The sequence below is a fragment of the Sus scrofa genome, chromosome 8 (assembly GCF_054392235.1).
Source record: "Sus scrofa isolate SSC_HxYL_T2T_F1_AM1 chromosome 8, Sscrofa_HxYL_maternal_Yorkshire_Landrace_v2.0, whole genome shotgun sequence".
In the NCBI taxonomy this organism is placed as follows: domain Eukaryota; kingdom Metazoa; phylum Chordata; class Mammalia; order Artiodactyla; family Suidae; genus Sus; species Sus scrofa.
In genome coordinates this window covers 84,845,200-84,868,391 of record NC_139390.1, presented here as the reverse complement: position 1 = coordinate 84,868,391, position 23,192 = coordinate 84,845,200, and the positions used below count along the sequence as shown (strand labels likewise).

The window sequence follows — 23,192 nt, the reverse complement described above, 5'->3', positions numbered from 1 at the left end:
AGATGCAGATAACAAAAGCAAAAGTGAAGAAAATTGAAGAGACAGCCAAACTTCAGCAACAAAATGGTTAAAGAATCTGAAGCATTGTTCTCCTTATTTTAAAAGTCCACTATATTGTGAGCAGCGCAAACATCAGACAAGTTAAGATTACTGACCATTATCTCCTTAATTTTCTCCGCTTTCCCTCACATTCCCTCTTGCTATCTGGGCACCATTTTTCTAAAGCTTTATTTCTGCTAAGAAGTAAACTTTCCCTAATCCATCTATTATAGAAACTTTAATTGGATTGGGAGCAGGGTGGTGTATAAAATAGCCCCTATTCACTCAAAAGGACTGTAGTTTTAGGGACTTAAAGGCGAAAGGTATTGTGAAAGAAAATCCTCAGGGAATCAAGGATTAAAATCTGGCTCTCTTAAATTTATCAACTCCAGAACACAAATGAACAGTTTCCTTAAACAGGTAACTTTCCAAAAACATGGCACAGCAAAAAAGACATTAAAATTTTACTCTAAGGAGAATAATGCATTTACACTAATGATTTTTGGCTTTATAAACAACTTGTACTTCCTTTTTCCTCAGCTCACAACCGCTATGCCAGGGAAAAGCTGAATGCCTTAAACACATTTATATTCCCCCTCCTCAACATATGTATTTTCCCTATTAAATGTCTAAGGAAAAATGCAAAATAAACCCCTTTAATTCCTGTGCATGGTCTCGAAGCACTACTATGAAACAAGTTTGTTTCTAAGCAAAAATACATTTTGTTCTTACAGGGGATCGGATATAAGATAATCAGCAGTCACTCTTCTTCCCTTAAGCAGCCATCCTCTTGGTTTCTTTCACAAACACCCCCCCTCCAAATATTCTTTGTTAGGCTACAGTAGCTTTTGCCCTCTGCCCCTTTTGCGGTGTTCTTCCAACCATCTGTGGTGTCAGCAGTGAAATGGGGATACAGTGTATATATACTACTGAGTAGTATTCTCCTACTGGACCAAAGATATTTAACATGCCAAACCTGATATCTATAGTCAAACAAAATCCAGAATGTACCTACCAACTTTAAATTAATCTCTCAAAAATATACATACTCTTTATCAAAACAATGGGGAACTGTGAAAGAGAAATGTTAGGAGAAATTTGAGATTCCAATGGAAGTTGAGACTTACTTTGTGTAGGCTACTAGTCTTCATTAAAAGGAAATAAAAATAAATCAATGTTGGTGATTTAATTAATGGTGCTTCTGAAAACAGTTTCCTTAAGAAGTTCAGTTAATTTTAAGAAAATCCTCAGAAAGTTCACCTCTGTTGTGGAACCATCATAACTTTATAATAACTACACATTGACTGAACCCTTTCCAAGTGTCTGGCATTCTACGGACACTATTACATGAGTTATCTCATTCTATTTTCTCAATAGCCCTAAGAGGTAGATGTTATTATATCTCTTTTACACATATGAGGAAACTAAGTCTTAAAAAGCTCAAGTAAATTGTCCAAGGTTACACAGCTCCCAAGAAAGTAAGCTCTGTGAGAGCTTTTTTGTTACTGTATTGCAAATGTTTGCACACAAAAGTTCAATTTTCCATGAGTCAATCTGCCAAAAATAAACTTCCTTAAATTATCAAAATTAGCTATTTACCAGTTACAAATACTTAAAGAATATTGTTCTTGAATACATTAAACGTATGACTATATTCTTCTAATGAATGTATTATTCTAAGATATAGTTAATAATTATATTTGTAGCAACATTTCAAGAACTATTCAGTTTTTGAAAACTGAGATCACAGGGCTATCCTGCCCTATTACAAATATAACTAAAATTTTAGTGTTTCTTATGTGAATTTTTCAGTTTACACTGATTTCTAATTCTTTTCAGTTTTATTTAGTTTTCCAACATTTTATCATTTTAAGGATGATTCTGTCACTTTTACATATTTAAAAATATTGTATTGCTTGAAAATGGGTTTTATCACTTTAAAAATATTGTGAAAATTTAATTGACCAGTTTTCAAACCACTATTTTAAAGAACACCCACTTGTCTGTCCCAGATCGCTGCTGCTGAAACTGAAAGATGCCTTTTTATGGAGCAACGACTTAAAAAAAAAAAAAGGATTATCTGTTGTGGCTCAGTGGTAATAAACCTGACTACTACCCACGAGGACACAGGTTCGATCCCTGCGCTCACTCAGTGGTTTAAGGATCCAGCGTTGCTATGGCTGAGGTATACGCCAGCAGCTACAGCTCTAATTAGACCCCTAGCCTGGAAAGTTATGATTCTTAATAGCATTAAGAATGAGCTGGCAGAAGTAGGTAGTAAAATGCAAGGTCAGAGAATAGAGATGAATCCTGGCAATCATAGCCCCCACAGGCTCTCTGAACCCATGTAACACATAGTGTGTAAACAAAGAATAAATGAACTAGTTTGGGGGTAATTTAGTACAATACAGAATTTTCAGCAAATTGAGCAAAGTTCCTAGCAATATGTCATACATACTAATAGAGGCTTAATAAATATATGTTGAGTGACTATATTAAGATTTCATAAGGCAAAACTTTATCATATTCTGCTTTTCAGAAACAATCTTTAATTGGACAGCTAAAAGTATCTTATATAAATTATATTTTCAAAAAATAATATGAGTTCACATGTTCCACTGTAGGAGTAGCTGAGTTGTTCCTTTTTTTTTTTTTTTTTTTTTTTTTTTTTTTGGTCTTTTTAGGGCCGTACCCGCAGCATATGGAGATTCCCAGGCTAGGGGTTAAATCAGAGCTGTAGCCACCAGCCTACACCACAGCCACAGCAACGCCAGATCTGAACTGTGTCTGCAACCTACACCACAGCACAAAAAAGCTGAATCCTTAACCCACTGAGCGAGGCCAGGGATGGAACTGCGTCCTTACGGATACTAGTCAGGTTTGCTATCCGCTGAGCCACGACAGGAACTCCCAGTTGTTCTATTTTTGACAACCCCGAACATCTCATTCTGAATGACTGTTGACTTAGAAAAGGATTCAGAAAAATAAGAATCTATGACAAGAGTCTCCAATAAAGTGACTTACTTGTTAAAACATATTTAGAATATAAAAGTTAAGAAACATTCACCATTTTGGAAACCCTCTAAAATTAAGAAATCAACTCATTTTCCTCTGCCCCATTTTAGTAATAGGTTAAGTTAGAATTAAATCTCAGTGGTTAGTATGCAAATATCACTGTAAAGTATACTGTATTTAATTGAATTCCATGTGTATTTACGCTTCTTGAAACTTCAGCTGCGTTTCCACACATAGTGGTTTAGTTTCAAACGGTTAGCCAAAAACTATGATGAGTTCAAAGTTATCGTCCATTTGGGTGTTCATTCATAATAAACTGATATTTCTAGGGCACTGATTAATAACTTCAAGCTTTTATTTGCTGCTCAGCAAGAGGCAATTAACCTTAGGTAGAAAACAGTTCTTTCACTGAAAGACTCTAGCATGAACTTGGCTTTCCGCAATGAGATTACCCAGACTTTGTATAAGAGTGGATCTTCTGCTGTGTTATATTTAAAACAAAAGGAATATGTAAATAAATACCTAAATATATAAAATATGTATATGGATAAATATATTCAACCAAAACAACATAAAGAAAAGAATGATATAACTTTGGGGGCAAAGCTAGAGTCAAACATTAAGAATCTCACAAGCTATATACATCAGAGTGGCATTCTATTTTATTTTTTTATTTATTTTTGTCTTTTTAGGGCCACACACCCACAGCATATGGAGGGTCCCAGGCTAGGGGGCGAATCAGAGCTGTAGCTGACAGCCTACACCACAACCACGGCAATACCAGATCTAAGCTGCGTCTGTGACCTACAACACAGCTCACAGCAACACCAGATCCTTAACCCACTGAGCAAGACCAGGGATCGAACCTGTACCCTCAAGGATACCAGTTAGATTCATTTCCGCTGAGCCATGATGGGAACTCCCAGAATGGCATTTTAAATCATTAACAAAACTACGTCTTGGAGGTCCAGTCATGGCTCAGAGAAAACCAAGGCTCTACAGCTGTGGGTGTGGGCAGGCGAAAGGAGGGGGGGAAAGGAGGAGGGAAAATAGGGGTAGGTAGTTTGGTTAAAGGAAGGTACCCTAAATTCCAGTTTTTTAAAAGAATAAATCTCAAAGATCCAAAGTACTTGGCATTTCAGGTACTGAGCTGGAGCAAGGAAGCAAAACCCAGGAAGTAAGATCAGAAAGATAAGTTACTAAAACCAGGGCAGAAATCATAACTTAATAGCTTGCTAAAGCATTAGACCAGAAAGAATACTTCCAATGTTGCTCACTTTCTGCAAAAAAAAAAGAGAAATTACAAGCATCATAAGCATCTAATTGAAACCACAGAGATGAAAAATCCTAAAACGGCTTTAGCAAATGAAGAACGGCAAATGGAAATTAACAAAACAGAATCAATCATAACTAAATAAGTACGAAACAGTGATATATCTTTTATTTAACAAACATTTTATAAATCTAATGATAATCATTATTAATAGTTTTTTACAGGTTCACTCCTGACTTCAGTCCCTCTAACCTCAATTTTCCCATGATATCTTAAATTCTTCAAAAAATTCTACTACCAAAGAGATTTTTTAAGAATGTAAATAATCCTTTGGATAAGGTAATGTCAACTCTTCTAAAAATGTAAATTGCCACTTTAAAAACTATATCTATTAGGTCAGCAAGCAAAATGAGCTTTTTTACATTACGGCCAGGGTTTAAGAAAAATATTTACACATTCATTCCTTCAAAAACATTTTTTTGTGAATGCCCACTATGTGCCAGACACTGTTCTCAAGCCTGGGGATCCAGAAATCAACAGCAAAGAGGGAGAGGGTTGGGTAGAGAAATATTTTACTCCACCCAACCATCTAGGAACTTTAGAAGAAAAGTCACTCTAAATATTCTATTTAAATCTATATTTTGAGTAAAGATTTATTATTTATGGGAAAAAAAAGACCCTGAGAACCTTAAAATGTCTAAAGTTACTGTTTAAACAAGGGGGAAATATCTGAAAATCAGGGCAACTATCATAAAATCCAACGCCAAATCCTTCCATCAACTCTAGGTTTTGTGGTGAACTATTCAGTTGTTTTATTTTAGAAGGAAAAACCATCACACACACATCACAATGCCACTATCCACCTCCAAATTGTACATTCTGCTATGTATTTAAAACACTAAGACCTTAAAAGTAATATCCTAACTACCACATAATAATTCAAATCCATACTCAGGTTTTATAAAGATAATACACTTTTAGCTAATCCATGTTCCTAAACTAATACCTAGCTAAGTAATTAAATACAAATAATTACAGACAACTGTATCTTAATAAGCAAACAGGATCTAAAAACTCTAACAAAACAAAATTTTACGGGATCTCAGAAATAAATATATATTCTAATGTGTTCAATATAGTTAACAGTTTGTTCCAAATATCCAATAAACAAAATTTTAAAAATCATTACCTCTATTTTTTCATTTTTATTTTTTTCTTTCCTGGGCTAGGGGTTGAATCAGAGCGGCAGCTACAGGCCTATGACACAGTCACAGAGACACCGGATACAAGCTGCATCTGTGACCTATACTGCAGTTTGTGGCAATGCTGCATTTTTAACCCACTGAGTGAGGCCAGGGATCAAGCCTGCATGCATCCTTATGGAGACAAGGTGAGGTTCTAACACTGAGTCACAACAGGAACACCAAAAAAACCTCATTATCTCTAGGTGACAGTAAACTGAAAAAAAATTGAGAATAAATCATATTTTAAATGGCTATACTATGTTTGATGTTTAGATATATTCAGAAACGTTATAATTAATGTCTAGGAGTTCCCTTCGTGGCTCAGTGGTTAACGAATCCGACTAGGAACCATGAGGTTGCGGGTTTGATCCCTGCCCTTGCTCAGTGGGTTAGGAATCCAGCATTGCCATGAGCTGTGGTGTAGGCTGCAGACTCAGCTCAGATCCCACATTGCTGTGGCTCTGGTGTAGGCCAGCAGCTACAGCTCCAATTCGACCCCTAGCCTGGGAACCTCCATATGCCACAGAAACAGTCCTAGAAATGGCAAAAAGACAAAAAGACCAAAAAAAAAAAAAAAAAAAAAAATTAATGTCTAAAGCTCCATAAGGAATCAAATCATACCTATTTTTACTTACCATTATAGACTCAGCACCAAACACAGCTAGTACATTCGCAGATATTCAAAAACTTTTGTGGAATGAATAATAAATGATATGTATACGTATAATGGATCTGAACAGCTTATTAACTTACACATTTACTTAAAAGTTCACTGCTGAGTTCTGTATTCAACGTGAACCAGCATCACAATTTTCCCTATAAAATAAATTCTGCATTACTGTAGAGAAACACTGGAAAGATGCAGCTAGACACATGACACAGTTTGCACATTTTATTTATTTATTTATTTATTTTTGTCTTTTTGCCTTTTCTAGGGCAGCTCCCACGGCATATGGAGGTTCCCAGGCTAGGGGTCTATTCGGAGCTATAGCCACCGGCCTATGCCAAAGCCACAGTAACGCGGGATCCAAGCCACATCTACGACCTACATCACAGCTCAGGACAATGCCAGATCCTTAATCCACTGAGCAAGGCCAGGGATCAAACCCGCAACCTCATGATTCCTAGTTGGATTCATTAACCACTGCACCATGACGGGAACTCCAGTTTGCACATTTTAAAAGGCATTTTTTGTCACCATACAAATGCAAATAGTAAATGTTTTATCATAACATTTACTACCATTGTAGTGTATAAATTGGATATAGCTTCCAAAGTGCTCTTGCAATGTTTTATCAATGTGGCATTCAAACTCCACAAACGAAATGAGACCTAAAAGTAATATGCAACCTTTAAATAAATATGAAGGTGAGTAAAACGTCACAAAAACGCCCCCCCCCCATTATCAAAGTGAGGCAAGTGAAAGAATGTGTGTCACACGCTGTCTTACCCAATGCCCACATCTTGGGTTTTTAACAGGGGTCTTCACTCACCGGAATCAAAGGGTTTGGAGAGTAATAGTTGATTCCAGGGCTCAAGAAAGAAGGTATAAGAGAAGCCTAGAAACTCTTGCTATCCCATAAAGTCAGAAAGTGCTCAGGAAAATGAAGGGAAGCATGCTAAAAGTACATAAGAAAAAGATTAAATGGGCTTCTATTGGCCAAATACAGAACAACTTGAGCACTAAAATGATTATGAACATTAATGAATTACTAAGTATTGAAAACAATAGAAATTCATGAATCCATACCGCAAACAAATAGATTCTAAAAACTGAGTGAGGCAGAAGGATGGTATGTTAAATTACAATGTCAACTGATCAATGTGTAAGAAGAGCTGATATTGAAAAATGATCATTTTTGTAACAATTGCTATGAAGACTGATATAGGCAAGAAGTGTTAAGTCAACTCTGTGATTTAATGAGATTTCACTAGTTTCCCTTTATTGCCATTTTTCTGTTCCAAGACTGAAACACCACCTTATCTTTAGCCTTCATGTTTCCTTGGCTCCTCTAGGCTGTAACAGTGTCTAAAACCTTCCTTGATTCTGATGACCTTAAAAGCCTTGAGAAGTACTGACCAGACCATTTGCAGAAGGTCCTTCAACCTGGGTTTGTCTGATATTTTCATGGGTTTTGGATTTGGGGGAGGAAACTCCAGAGCTATAGTGCCATTCTCATCATATATCAGAGATGCATGCTACTAACATGGCTTACCACTGATGACGTCAGCCCTGATCATGTGGCTCAGGTACTTGTTTAAGAGCTCTCCACTGAGTTAAAGAGTTCCTCCCTCTCTTTATTCCATACTGTACTCTTTGAAAGTAAGGCACTAAGTACAGTCCATACTTAATGGGTAGAGTTATGTATGCTCCACCTTCTTCATTTATGTATTTTTTCTTTTTTAGCTGCACCTGCAGCCTACGAAATTTCCAGGGCCAGGGATCGAATCCCAACCGGAGCTGCAACCTACTCTACAGCTGCAGCAGTGCCAGACGATTAACCCACTGCACTGAGCCAGGGATTGAATCTGCAAAGCCACAGAGACAAGCGGATCATTAACCCACTGTGCCACAAAGGGAACTCCCTCTACCTTCTTTAGAAGGAAGTATCTACCAAATTAGTTGGAACTCTTCTGAAGAGCAGTTTTGTCTCTTCTTTCTTACTTATTTATTCAAGAATTTATTTATATCGGTATGCATGCATGGATTTTTTTTTTTTTAAATACCTTGAGGTATAATCCAATCCAAATTTATTTTGGAGTTGCTCAAATTGTTTCAGCTTTGGCCACCAAGAGTTCTTTTTTGGCTCCTTATCCCTCTGATATAACCCTAATATTGGGGTTCATGAGCACCCCCTTACTTCTGGCACTACAATATACATGCTCAAGCCACATCTTGCACAGTCTTTGCTCCAGCCTCACGATCAGCCATTTTTCTAGGGGCTCCGGTTCCTTTCATTGCACACTGTCATTAGAAACTAAGATCTGGGCATTGGTTATGCTCATTGCTACTGGAGTTCCATTGCTTTTAGCTCTTCTTAGGGAGGAAAAAGCTAAAGAAAACGTATAAGTATACTAACCACTATATAGACACATACCTATAAATTATTTCTGTGTATATCCATTTGTATCTATAAGCAGTGAAACATGGAGTTCACACTGAAATCTCAGACTTTCTGATCTAGTACTACATGATTCTTCTAGCCTGTACAGGGGACATTTTGATGAGAAGTAAGATATTTTCATGGTCTCATTACAGACTGTTTATTAATTGCAAAGGAGAAAATAATAAATATACTGGACATATTGGACAACACTCTGACAGGCTGATAAAAACTATTATCAGCATAGATTGAAAGGCAGGTAGAAACTGTATGCCTCTGGATGTGAAACTCTGAGAAAATTTCACTTACGTAATATTCCAATTAGATGCATAACTTGAACTTCATCATAAAAAAGTACATACAGTCAAATGAGGATTATTCCTTTTTAAAAAAGGAACTGTATTCTTCTAAACAGTCAATGTCGGCAAAGACAAAGAAAGACTACGGAAATGTTTCAGGTTAAAGGAGACTAAAAAATTAAATGTAATACCTAATCCTAGACTAGATCCTTTACTGGAGGAAAAAAGTGTTCTAAAGGACATTATTTGATCAATGGATGAAAGTGAAATATGGATGGTATGTTAAAGTATTCTAACAATGCCAAATTTCATAAATTTGTTAATTATAGTGGTTATAATAAGATGATGTTTCTATTCCTAGGAAACACACAATGAGGTATTTGAGGATAAAGAAGCATGATGTATACAAATGGTTCAGGGGAAAAATATATTTACATACATATACATATTTATACACACATACATAGAGAAGAGAGAGACACAGAAAGAATATGAATGAGCAAATACGAAAACAAAAGGGGCAAAATATTAAAGGTATGTATGTTCAAATAAGTTTTTTAAAAGAACATGTTCCACATTTCCTATATGGTAAATATATGACATATATCTGATAAACTTCAGCTGACATTAGTGAAACATGGGCTTTGAAATGTTCTCCAGAAATACTTTCTCCTGCGAAATAAAGAATATCTTTGGAAAAGGATAAGCTAACTGGCCAATATGCTAACTGACCTCTAACCATGATTTCATTAGTACCACTGACTGATAAATATTTATTGAGCATGTACAAACACACCTTTGGCCTTTCCTTAAAGCAGTTTTCCTAGTTCAACCATTAAGAACTCTAAATTGATACTTAGTAGACTAGCATATGGGTCTATTTCCATAATTCAAATCATCTGTAATTAAAAGAGCTACCAGTAGTAAGTGCTACCTGAAAGTACAACAATAATTTATAAAGAGTAATCCTCAGTAAAATTCTTCCAGAAAATTCTGTGACAAGTTTATACATTTTGTATACATATATATACACACACACACATATACATATATATATATATATATATATATATGTTTTGTTTTTCTTTTTCGTCCACCCCTGTGGCACATGGAGGTCCCCGGGCCTGGGATGGATTCTGATGCAGAGCTGCGACTTACGCCACAGGTGCAGCAATGCTGGATCCTTAAGTCAATGCAACAGGCCAGGGATCCAACTGGCGCCTCTACAGAGACAAGCCGGATCATTAACCTACTGCACAAGGGGAACTCCACAAGTTTTGTATTTTTAATCTACTCAATAGGATAAAACTATGTTATTCTGAAATCAGTGAAGAATGACTAGGTTAGGTGAGAACTTTTTCTAAATAATGGAGGATTGAATAACATTGTACTCCTTTAGGTAGAAGTATCTCTAAACCATGATGCATTCTGGTGGGTAGAATTATGCTCCCTCCTAAAGATGTCCACATTCTAATTCCTGGAACCCATGAACGTGTTACTTTATAGGGCAAATGGGAATTAAGGCTGCAGACAGAACTAGGTTAGTAATAAACTAGAATCTTAGCATAAGATTAACCTGGATTATCTAGTGCACCCAATGTGATTAAAAGGAGCCTTCAAAGCAGAAGAGGGTTGCAGAAGGGTTAGCAGGTCAGAATAATGTGACTTAAGAAGCACTCAACATGTGGGTGTGGACTTTGAAGATGAGGAAAAAGGAGCACGAGTCAAGGGATGTGAGAGGCCTCTAGAAGCTGGAAAAGGCAAGGAAACCAATCCCCCCCCAGAGCTTCTAGAAAGGAATGTAATACTACTAACACCTTAATTTTAGCCCAGTGAGACATGTATTATTCAAGCCACTAAGTTTGTGTTAATTTTTATAGCAGCACTACAAACTTATATGTATTTTTGTTTTCTCTTATAGCATGTATAACATACATAATTCAATCTCTAAAATCAAAGTGACTCATTATGGGAATCAAATACTATTCTCACCAACAAACCACCAATCTCCAAAGCACACAACAGAAAATGCCCACATTCATGCTCAGGGTTTAATACAATTTTGTGGTCCAAAACTCATTACTATCATATTGATAAAAAAAAAAAGGACATTGTGGTCATCAAGCCATGACCCTCTGCAGCCACTCCTGACTGTGCACTCGGAGGGGATTCGGGGTGGAGAAAAACAGGATACTGGTCTAGGTGGTTAAGGTGCCTATCAGAGGAATGATTGCAGTGAGCCCAGACACTGGCATCTTCCTGTGCATAGAAAAGAGTTAAAGTCATTAACTTGAGATACCTGTTTTTTGATGTTCCAAGTATGTGCTTTTTGTTGCAAAAACTCCCATGTATCTGTCCTCTCTCACCTCTCCGGGGTAATCCCTCAGAGCTACCTGAGAGTGGCTGCCTCCTGGGCTTAAGTCCTCAGCAAGTCCCCTGAACCAATCATAATTCTCAACTCTTAGGTTGTGCTTTTTTTTTTCAATCAACAGTCCCCTTTTGACAGAGGGGACTTTCTGTTATTACCTACCTCTGACTGCACTTCATTACAGTAAACAGCTCTGCTCTCATGACTTTCCCCATCACTGACTGTGTCTCAACCCTCTACTATCCTCCTTCCCACTTAGTCCTTCTTTCAATTCTTTCCTGTTGGTTTCGGCCACACAATGTCTCCTGATCTTCCTGCCTCTTGCATAAAGACTGGCCTTAAATGCACAAAGCTAGTCAATGCCTTTTTTCCTTGTCTGCAAATCTACCAAAAAGCATTTAACAGCCTGCTCACCTCAGCTCTCTTCATTGTTGCTGAGTATTCACTGGTTGTCTTCCAAGGATATTTCTCTATTTGCAATCCGAACCTAACATTTTTTTCCATGGGAAGGTATGTATATTTACTCTACCTGCAAACTTGAATGAGAGAGCAGCAAAGATAATGATAGTATAGTTATACAAATACTCTCATTGCTATAGGCAGCTGTGATAAATGGCAACGTAAGTGTATATTCATTTGCTCTACAAGTGGGCAACCTCCCCCACCTCTGCCTGTCTGTTCTCAGTAAATGTTTAAAGGACGGGGGAGAAAATAAACTCTTAACCAGCTAGTGTGAAAGTCACAGGAAGCAGAGAAAACAAAGTCAAGTTGCACAAAGTGTCAGAACTGATAATAATACACATTAAAGCTACATTTTCTTAAAACTTATCTGCATTCAATACATTAAAAGTCTTTAAATATTATTGACCAAGAGCTACGAGATGTCCAAAATTATGTCTATTTATTCCCACTACCCTGCTGCCCAGAATTAGGTTTGCTTGGAGGTAATCTTTTTGAACCTTAAGATGAACTTGTATTTAAGTCAGAATTTGTACTTATCCCTCTATCTTGGCAATAACAACAATAATAAATCTTATCAATTAGCATCACATAATCACAAGGCTGATATATTAGTGTTATATTGTTCTTAGAAATCTGCTTTTTATATGGATCACATACAACACTGTAGAGTAGCACCATATGTATTATGGTTTTGTTTGTTTGTTTGCTTTTGCTGCCCCCGTGGCATATGTAAGTTCCTGGGCACAGGCATTGAATCTGAGCCAGAGCTACTACCTAAGCCACAGCTGTAGCAACAATGGATCCTTTACTCACTGTGCCAGGTTGGAGATCTAAGGGTGTCTCCACAGAGACAACTGGGATCACTAGCCCACAGCACCAAAGTGAGAACTCCCTGTATTACGGTTTTATATATACTTTTTACATGACAACTCTCAACTTAATTCTAGTTGGCAATTTCCATGGCAAAGTATAAGGTGCATATAATAGAATCCCAGCTTATTTCTTTAATATATAAAAGAAATAATGGTAAAGCTATACAACCTAAGAGTTATTTTAAAACTCTTATCTAAAAATTAGATTTCAAAAAATATGTGTATAATTATATAAATTTATTAAATAAATATTAACACACTACTGAAGGAAATTAATCCTACCAAAAGTTAACCACTATTACTATACTTTGTTCTTGCTTTTTGCTCATTCTTTCGCCTCAAGTCTTTCTTTACGAATATAACATAAGCTTAACATATGTAAAATCACAAGAGAAATAATTTTGTGTTATTTTTCACTTTAAATTTACCTTTCAAAATACTGTAAATATGACCAAAGTTCTAAATCTATCATTTCAATTCCCCTGTAAACACGTGTAAAGAAAGAATCACATGGCATTTTTAAAAGTTCCGATTATTAATTTACAATATCTGAATTATATCTGAGTCAAAGGTATAAAAAAACCATGAATGAATAAAATGTGATTTAATAAAGCATAAAATGAAACAGATTCATTTCAAAACAAGTTATCTTTTTAGGATCTTATTGGACTCTCTTCTAAAAGATTTCCAATTGAATTACTTAGGAGAAATTTTAAGGTAATTTTAATCTTAAAAGTTAAAGGAAGATCAATAACTGATATTGACTTCAGACTAAAATGTATTCAGTAATACCAATGGTATTTACCATGACAAAATTTTTAGCTAAATGTGAATTGACCTTTATTGAATGAGCAAGAACTTGACTAACTAAATTCCTGCAAGCAAAATATACAGACATGACTTTTAAAAATACACAGAGAGTATTGCAGTGCTTATGAAACAGAATGCCATCTACTTCCACATAAAAGCTGAAATCCAAAGAGAAACTGAAATTGATGTCGGTTTACTTCCGAGAGCTTACTATATTTGGTAAACTGCTTCCTCTTTGATAACACAGTGGTTTCAACTTTATATAAAGACTCATTAAAAGCCACAATGTTTCCTAAGTATAAAATATGCATTTTATTAACTCTGCTTCCCTTTTACAAACAGATGTAACTACCAATCACTTTAAAACCAGATTTAAAATTCAAGTATTTTTCCTATGATTTACTACATATTACTTTGGAAATTTCCTAACCAGACTACCTAGTGGGTTGCTCTGCAACCATTTTTTAAAACTTGCATAACATGAGGATAAGGACAACTGTCATTTGGTCCCTCAGGAATTTAAAAAGCAAAATAAAACAAACAAAAAACCATGAACCTGGGATCTCTTCCTCTCCCTGAATTATCTGATCAAGCCACAATATTTCAGAGTAGTATACCATGGTTTTATTCCCCTCTTGAAAATTAATGGGAAAGAAAAGGGCTCTAGAGGATCTTGAGAAGGCAGGGATAAGTAAGTAGGCATGCAACGGATATCTTCAAGTGGTAGGAAACCAGAACTTAAAGAACAATCACAGCCAAGTGCAGAAAGGGCATTAAAGAACAAAAAGAGCATGGCACTGACAGGATACCAATAAAAATTTGACGGCTTTAAAATAAACTGTCACCATATGTACAAGGAATGTTTTGCTACCCCTTAGCTTTGGAATGAACACACTCATTTAATCTCTTTGTGCCTTGGTTTCCGTACAGATTGGGGTAATAATAGGATATAACTCATTATAGATTTACTGAGAGGATTAAGACAATTAAAGTGCTTAGTATACCCCCTGGCACAGAATAAGAGCTCAACATTCTTATGTAAATCTCACTTCGACTGAGTTTTAAAAGACTTTCAGACAGACCATCACCTCTAGGAATCTCACACTGAAAATCTGACCTTGGTGATGGAAAGAAACCTGTTAGAGGAGGGCACTAACATTATCAATCAATCTACAAGTATTTATTGAGCATGTACTATGTTCCTGTCAGGTTATGCTACCAAATAATTAATACCTGCCTTGCAATAACGTTTTACACTGGTAAGGTAATAAAGGGAGAGGAATACATAGATAACACCATAGAGGAGACAACAAAGATTAAAACATACTAAACTGAGACTAATAGTAACTAGAATATCAGTTCAAAGAAAGCTCTCCATAGGGCATTACATAACAGAGGCAAGGAAGCCAAAGACTTCAGATTGAGGGTCGGGGTAAACAAAATTGATCAGGTAGAGTTTTTAAGATTTTAAAGAATAATAACATGTGACAGCCTGTTTTGTTCAATTCCTATAGTAAACACCTGTCGAGGGAAGTAGAATTAAAGCAGGTATTTGACAAAATTAATGAATCACTGAAAAGTTACCCTTCCTTCCCTTGTTCCCTCCCTCTTTCCTCAAATAGTTACTGAATGCCTACTGTCTAGCAGGTGGTGTGCGAGGTGCCAAGTGTCAGAAATCATTACACCAAGGACTATACCTGGTTCGATGAGAACAACTACAGTGTAGATAATCTCAGCAGAAAACCAACCAAACTTATTCTCCCAGCAGTACCCTATTTTCTTTTAAGAGAATAGACTGTACTCCCACTACAACTTGAAGATTTTATGATTTTTGTTGCCATGAGCTGTGGTGTAGGTTGCAGACACGGCTCGGATCTGGCATTCGTTGCTGTGCTGTAGGCCAGCGGATTCAGCTCCGATTGGACCCCTAGCCTGAGAACCTCCATATGTCACGGGTGTGGCCCTAAAAATAAATAAATAAATAAATAAAAAGCCAAAAAAATAAAGATTTTACGATTTTGAGTGTATCAAATTGACACATATATTACATTTAGATATACGTTCATATCAAAAGCACACATTCTTAACCTCCATCCTGAAAGCTCTACTCACCTAAAACATATCAAGTGAAGAAATGTAGGGTCTTGAATATAACTTGACTTTAGAGACCTGAAAAACTACGCTAGACCTGTACATGACACCTCGGATTGAAAATACCCTAGCAGCTTTGTCAGCTGCCAGAAAACCAGGAACAACAAACAATTAATCCAGGTTGGTGAGAATAATTTAGGGTCAGAAGAATACAACAAACCACCCCAAGGGAATCTAACACTTACAAGAGCATATAACCTTAGGCAAATTGCTCAACCTTCCCACATCTCAGTTTCTTCATCTGTAAAACAGTGATGATATATATGGCTTCCCTCAAGGAGTTATGAGGATTTTTGAGTTCCTACAGGTGAAGCACTTAGAACAGTGCCCACACACAACAAATGCCTCATACGTCCTATGATCATTGCAAAGGCATCTCTCCCGTTTCTGGTTAGTGAATGATAGTCCCTGACAAAAGTAAACACAGCAGAGAAAGAGAGGGAGTGTTCAAAAGTAGCACAATAGAAGAACAAGTAGGAAGTCACAGAACTGTGTCAATGACCTCGGTGTGTTTAAAAAAGGAGAGGTAAACCAGAGGTCAAGAAGTAAGTGTTTAATTTTACATAAACATATAAAAAGAGAGAAGGAACTATACTCCATATTTAACAAAATTTAGGTAACTTCCAATCACTTTATTTCACCCTCACGAAAGTTCTATTAATAATGCAGAGTCTTCTTCTTGTGACTAGGATTTGGAACCCCATCAATGGTTTGTTCAGCCTGCATAAGTCACAACTGATTGGACACAGTCCCTGTGGGCATGCCATTTCATCCAGACTGGATGGTTCATTAGTCATAATTACTATAACTGTACAGCAGAGACTGCAGTTTTATCTCATCATACATCTTTGATCAAGCTGCTTCAATTTCTGCTTCATCAGCACATGAAGTTACATTATTGGCGCTTTTATTTTCAATCTGTGATTAACACAGATTATGCTTTTTATCAAAACATGGATTTGGTCTTCACATTGGGCCGTGAGGGCCCAGATCTGACCACCATTTGACCTTTGATACTTCAAAACCACCTAAACACCATGAATCATCAACCGAACTCCAGAAGGTTACACAGAAAAATTAAACAAAGAAAGGAACTGACCTGTGTTAAAAGCATAAGATGATTGCGCTTATCGAAATTGAGACTAACCATATTTGCTGCAGCTTCTCATTAAACATTAAATCGCACGGCAGAAGAACACAGCATACATATTTATTGTTTTGCACTGTCACTTTCGAAAGACTCATATCACAATTAGAGCTTCTCTCAAACTATAAGCTACATAAAGAAATTTCCCAGGAAGCTTGAAGACAAAGTAATGGAGAGGATTGTACAAGAAGGTTAAAGAACAGACGAATAATAGATTTCACTGAACACTAAAATATAACACACTTACTTTATAAAGGGAAGGGTTGCCAAAACCTGGTTCAAATGCAAAATACTGAATGAAATTGATGTGTCAGGAATTTTTTTTTCTTCCAAGTTGTACTGGAGAACAATAGGGGACTAAAAGGCCTGTCTCACAATTTTTGTGTCTCACTATTTTCATGTGCAAAGTGTCCCCACTGTAGGCTGCATGAACAATCATAATCGACAGTTACATGCAGGCACCGAGGCTGCAAAAATCCCAGAGTAATTAGTGTTGTCTGAATGCAATGACATCTGTGTTCTCATGGTTTTCAAGACATGTCAGGCCAATAAGATGTATATGAAAAAATATGACAAGCATTGCAAATGCCCTTCTGAAAGGTCTTACACTTTGGGGAGAAACTGAAGAAATAACACATGTCATCTTCATTCGGTAAGCAGTATATTTAAGATTAAAAGATCTAAAAAGATCTTTTGAGTCATTCAGCCTCGTTTTGTAACTTTAAAGCGTTTATTTGGGACATAGCAATGCAATATGAAAAAAAAAATCTGCTGCCTGTTTGTCTCTTGTTAAAACTTTCTTAATACAAGTGATTCTGTGCAGTGGAGATGTATGTGCCCATTCTTGTAAATAACAAAGCAGGGGGCACACCTTATTAACACTGCCTGATTTCTCTGTATTTTAATTTAAAAATAAAGCTCTTAATACTGGGCATGAAAAAGCTTAGAACGTGTTGATAAATGCCCTAGAATTATGTTTGCATATTTCTAATAATAGAAACTGTCAAGCTGATTGCATTAATAAGCCTTTGTTTAGGACACCCAATGCTTCTGCTGAGTGGTGCCTGCTGCGGAGCCCTCTTTCTCTGGGCTGTAGCAGTATGTTGGAGCATGCACTTGCTCCAAGAAAGACATTAGTCATCATTAACAGAAGCACTGACACCAAATCTAAGTGCCTCTCCACAATGACCAAGTGGCAATCATCTTTCTCTTACACTGTCACTGCTGATTAGGATTTTCTTTCATGAAAATTTAATTTGCCCCCCTCTTTTTTAATTCCTGAACGAAAAAAAAACAACAACACTGTATTCAGGAAAGATTCCAAAGGCAGCAAAAGAAACTGTACCTCTAGCATAAGATTACAAGACTCACTTAACCATTTTATCTAGTCCAATAGAAAAACACAGTTAAGTGAATGATTAATAAGCAGGGGGGAAAAAACATTCTAAAAGGAATCTTGCTTCAAGAATCTGTAAGTCTCAAAAAGTGACTAAAGCAAAAGATCTGAATAAAATTTCTCTGCATTTTATTTACACAATCCCAAAGTGTTTTCAAAATGAAGATGATAGTATTTCAGTAGCAGCTCTCTTTCACTATATTTCAAATTTGTATTCTCTTCTTTCTTCAAAAGGAAGATGGGTTTTCACACAGACGTGTCACTGCATACTTAAAACATTTAAGCATCCATACCTTCAGTATGTATTAACCTGCTGGTTAGCTTAAGAAAAAAAAAGGAAGAGGGGAATGGAATTTTCAGTTGCATTGGACAAATGATTCATGTGGTCACGTAGGGTACTCCACAGCTAGATGATGCTACAGACCTAAACTCTGGTTCTGTACAATATCACAGTGTTAAACAAGATATCACAACGATAAGTTATTTAAGGAAGTTTTAAAAAACATTTACTTTTCTGTTTTATTTCAATTTGTTTAAAGTTTTCAAAAAATGTAAGCATGTGATAGTTTGCAAGGATCCTGGTACAACCCAAACTCCCACTTCTAGCTGTAAATATTCTCTTTCTATTCCATTTTGTAACAAAATAAGAGACTGGTTTAAATTTTAAATATTTCTCAATTATTTCACATCCCTTGTAGAACATGTGTACTTTTCATCAAAACTTGTTGCACTTTTGTGTTTATGTGAATATGAGCTATATCTATCTTTAAATGAAATATCCATATAAGATGCTTTTAAAACTAAAATCAGAAGCAACCATAACTTATCAAAATTTAATCATTAAATGTTCAATTCCTGATTATTTTATTGTGAAAACGATATAAAACAAATTTGAAGGTCAAATAGCAACTGCTTTGTAGCTAACACATCACACTTAACAAATGGTTCAAGTTTCTTTCTACTTAAAATTGGTCTGCAGTTAAAATATTTAGGAAGAGATTAGGAATTACAAAGGATTTCAAGAGGCAATTTCCAACTGCTCAACTTTTATAAATTGAGGGATACTGTGATTAAATAAGGATCTAGTCTAAGTTAAAAGCAAAGATATACAATGATAACCTAACTTAATGACACAGAGTATCTTTACAAATGATTAGCTCAATTCTTTATTTAACTAAGTAAATATGTGTCTTAAGTGATCAACACCTTAAAAGTAAACTCTGACTTTCGAAATTGCACAGACTTTTCCAAAACCAAACTTCAAAAACTTACGACACTCTAATTACTGACTCTATTGCTAGACCCAGTACGTGTTCAAGTAGAGAAGTTTAGCTCTATAACTTCCACCCCTCAACCTAAACCTCCAAGTCACTTGTCAGTTAAAGGTTGGGCGATTTATTGACCGGCTCTGGATGCATAGTGTCAGTGCTGAAGGAAATATGAGAGAGGGTTGTCGCTACTGTTCTGGAGCTCATTGATAATGACATACCTGCCTCTGTCACCCATTACCCATACTACAAACTACTTAGACCTAACTGAAAAATCAATAGCCTACTTGCACTGGTTCCTGTGGCTGCCTCCTTTGATTGTCAGCTCCTGTCTAGGGTCAGCACTTACATGAAAGGGGCTGTGACTGCCTGATGCTTTCAGGACAACCTAACGATATGAAACTAGCCAACAGAACAGTAAATTCTGTCTCTCTGCCCTCCTCATCAATTAGGCTTTGACTAGGCTTGCCTGTAGAAACCTGACCTTTTAAGTTTAGGTGAATATGGACTAGCTGAACACACCATTGCCCTCAGCACTGAGCCAGGAAATCTACTGACAGGTTAAACAAAACAGAAGGTTGTAACTGTCATAATTTGCATTGCACTTTCACGCCAACAAGGGTGTTATCAGTAGGGGCAAGCCCTGAAACACACAACCCCAGCACCCTTAAGCCACGCTACTCATAAATTTTCAAGTGAAGTGAGATAAAACATAAATTCACAAATAGCATTGCATTTCTCCTCTCTTAGTCTTTTAGGATTGCACTTTGCAAACCCACAGTGTGGACATCAACAACTCTCTTGGTGGCCACCTGGCATTTCTACTGCATTAAGGAGGGACTTCCAAACAACACGACAGAGACGTAAAAATAACTCAACTATGCCCACTGAAATGCTATCTTAGACAGAATGTATAACACAGCAGACAGAGTGACTGATCTATATCTCAAAATGAGAACAATTAGATCTCAATATGTCTTTTCCTGTCTCGCTTCCCTCCCTCCAAAAATATCCACAAGCTCAGACAAATAATAAGCTATCGCATAAGTGAAGGGAGGTGTTGAAATTATTTCCTACCGAGCTACTCTGTCTGATACAGCATCCTTTATAGTTCAAGGGAAAACTAAGAACATCTGTAAAATAAAAGATGTTAACACTTTTATGCTTGTCAGATCTTCTGATGCGAACAAGTGAAAAGCATGAGAAAGTAGTATGAAACTTTACTTACTTTAGTGACTCACGTTTTGAAAACCATTTCCCTGCTTGGGTCTCTCTTTTAACACAACAGGAATATGGTAATATTACAGTGCTTAAAGCAACGTCATTTCTCTAAAGACCAAACGTTCCTTTTATTTTCAGTTAATTGTGAACTTGAACTTCATTTGGCGTCAAGAACTAATATTTATGGAATGGCTAATCTTAATGAAAATATCAGAAACACTGAAAGGCAATTCGATGATTTGAGAAAAAAAGAAACAAAAACCCCACAACTGCCAACCGTGCCTACAGTTTTAAACACATACTCTTTTCCTGAATACACAAGAACACGCAGCCTGTTTCATTTTCATATTTTTATGATCCAACTGCTACCAAGCAATAATGAGTATGCTCTTAGAACTTATTCCAGGTTGCCAATGAGTCGTCCATCACAACTCTCTCCAACCTATAATTCGCCTTTTTCTCAGGAGCCTAAAATATGGAACATAACAATTTGTAAATTTATTCTTTTCTATGATTTTTTCCTGTTGAAAATGTTCATATTTCTATATTGAAACCGCACTGAAATTCTAAATTTGTGCTGAATGACTTCTGATTTAAAATCGACTCATGAAGATATACACAACAATTTTCATCATGCTACTGTAGGAAATTACAGATTTTCGTACCTATCTGCAGAGGTAGGAAACACTTCTCATCTATCCCCTCACTTAAGGATTGAGAAAATCGTGAGAAGACATAGTGACCTGATCAGGGTCACTCACACAGTTTGTAGCCAAGCCAGGATAAAAATTCAGGGCTTTTTGTCCCCTAGACTAATGCTCTTTAATACTAACACACTGTCTCCCTGTATCTTATCTATCCAGGTAAGCTATGTGTCAGCAGCAAGCATATATTTTTAAAAAAGAAATACATAGCTTCATGTCATTCACTTTTAATTGATGCTACAATTTATGGAAAGTTTTGACTAATTTGCAGAAAAGATCAGCTCTGTAGAGCATTTAACCAACAAGGTACTATAGAGAAAATAACTATGAGAAGTAGAAGATGTAATTAAGTATGGTTAGAGCCCTTTACTTATCTAATATGATGATTAACTGTGCATCTGGTAGCCTTTCAGGTCCTTTGTGTGCACCTATCTGATAGCAAAGTGAAAGGGCATGGATAGTGTCTGGTCCCAGCAAGCAAATCATTTGGAAACAGTCATAGCCATAGATCAAAGATTTTTCACTCTATCTGGGCTAATTTAAACCTACTAACCCAGGTTTTGTCTACAGACAAAACCAGTCAGAAAATAAGAGTGACTCTTTAGGATCCAAAGATAATAAGAGGAGAGAGAAAGGAAAATTCAGAAAAGAAACAGACTGGCAGAACCTTGATATACATAGGCCAAGACAGCTGTTTTATATCCTAGCTTTATTTCAGATGGTTAGAGGAGAAGTTTCCATTCCTTAGATCATCGAATATTATTTAATTTATACTACACAGATGTCATCTATTCGTAGATTAGAGCCAATGAAGGATTTTTGTTGTTGTTATTTAACCACTACCAGGAATCAGAGAAACCTCTCAGCACATCACTTTTACTCTAATTCACAATGTTTAAGAGAACAGGCGAGATGTTTAAAAAAAAAATTTTCATTAAAAATAACACAAAGTCTATTAAAAAGTTCCTGTAATCTCAGCACAAGATGGATGCCAAATTACTACTATGAAGAATGATAGAGATGGAGTGCTGCGGAATTTCAAAAGAAACTAAAATGTTTAATAAAAGGGCTAGCTTTTCCTAAAGTTTAACAAAAACGTATCTACGATATACTTAACGGATCATTTTAAACACAGGCCCACAAAATGTCTCATAGGGCCTGAAAGAAATACAGAATGTAATGCCAAGTCGTACGTTTCGAACTAAGTACAGCTCAGTACTGGCATCATCCGCACCCCTAATCTCAATCATCTACTTCCTAAATGTCTGGCACTGACCACAAGGGAAAGTAGACATGGGAGCAGGGATGGCTCTGAGATCCCAAGAAACATACTGTATGTGTGAGTCGGTAGTGTATCTTACTAAACAAAGAATACCACATTTCTTTAAAGCATAAAATTCGATGTTCTGAATGGAACTGAGTCAAACCGAAATCAAAATTCTTACAGTATACAATAACAGGTTCAGAGTGTTAAAAAAAGGAAGGCAAGCGAGAAGACAGACAAAACAGAATCTTCTTTGTTCCAACTTTCCAGAACAACTGTTTAACTACATCACAGGAATAAAGGAATGTGATTGCTACAACTCAAAAATGTGTACATCTAAAGTGAGAAAAAGCTAAATGACTTCTTGGTAAAGCCAAGACATATACCAGCGTAAGTGAAAGTATGGTAAATTTAATGAAATACCTTCTGAAAAATATTTGCTGAATTAACTTGGATTACCTTAACATTCCGTATCCTAGCTCATTAATACAACAGTATTTGCACTGCAGTCAGGCTAAAAGCTGCTAACTTCCATTTTCCTGAGTACAAGTTCTT

General features: G+C 36.3%; 1 protein-coding gene and 1 long non-coding RNA gene across 8 annotated transcripts in view; both read right to left on the bottom strand.

The window, feature by feature from the left end:
* The window catches only part of LRBA (LPS responsive beige-like anchor protein), a 712,651-nt gene that overhangs the window by 265,440 nt on the left and 424,019 nt on the right, over nucleotides 1–23,192 (bottom strand). The gene's annotated exons all lie outside the window — the stretch shown is intronic.
* On the bottom strand, nucleotides 5,501–10,074 carry LOC146400919 (uncharacterized). Its single transcript, XR_014812829.1, has 2 exons — nucleotides 6,722–10,074; nucleotides 5,501–5,912 (listed from the first exon to the last, which is right to left on the bottom strand). It is a non-coding gene; the product is annotated as an uncharacterized LOC146400919 (long non-coding RNA).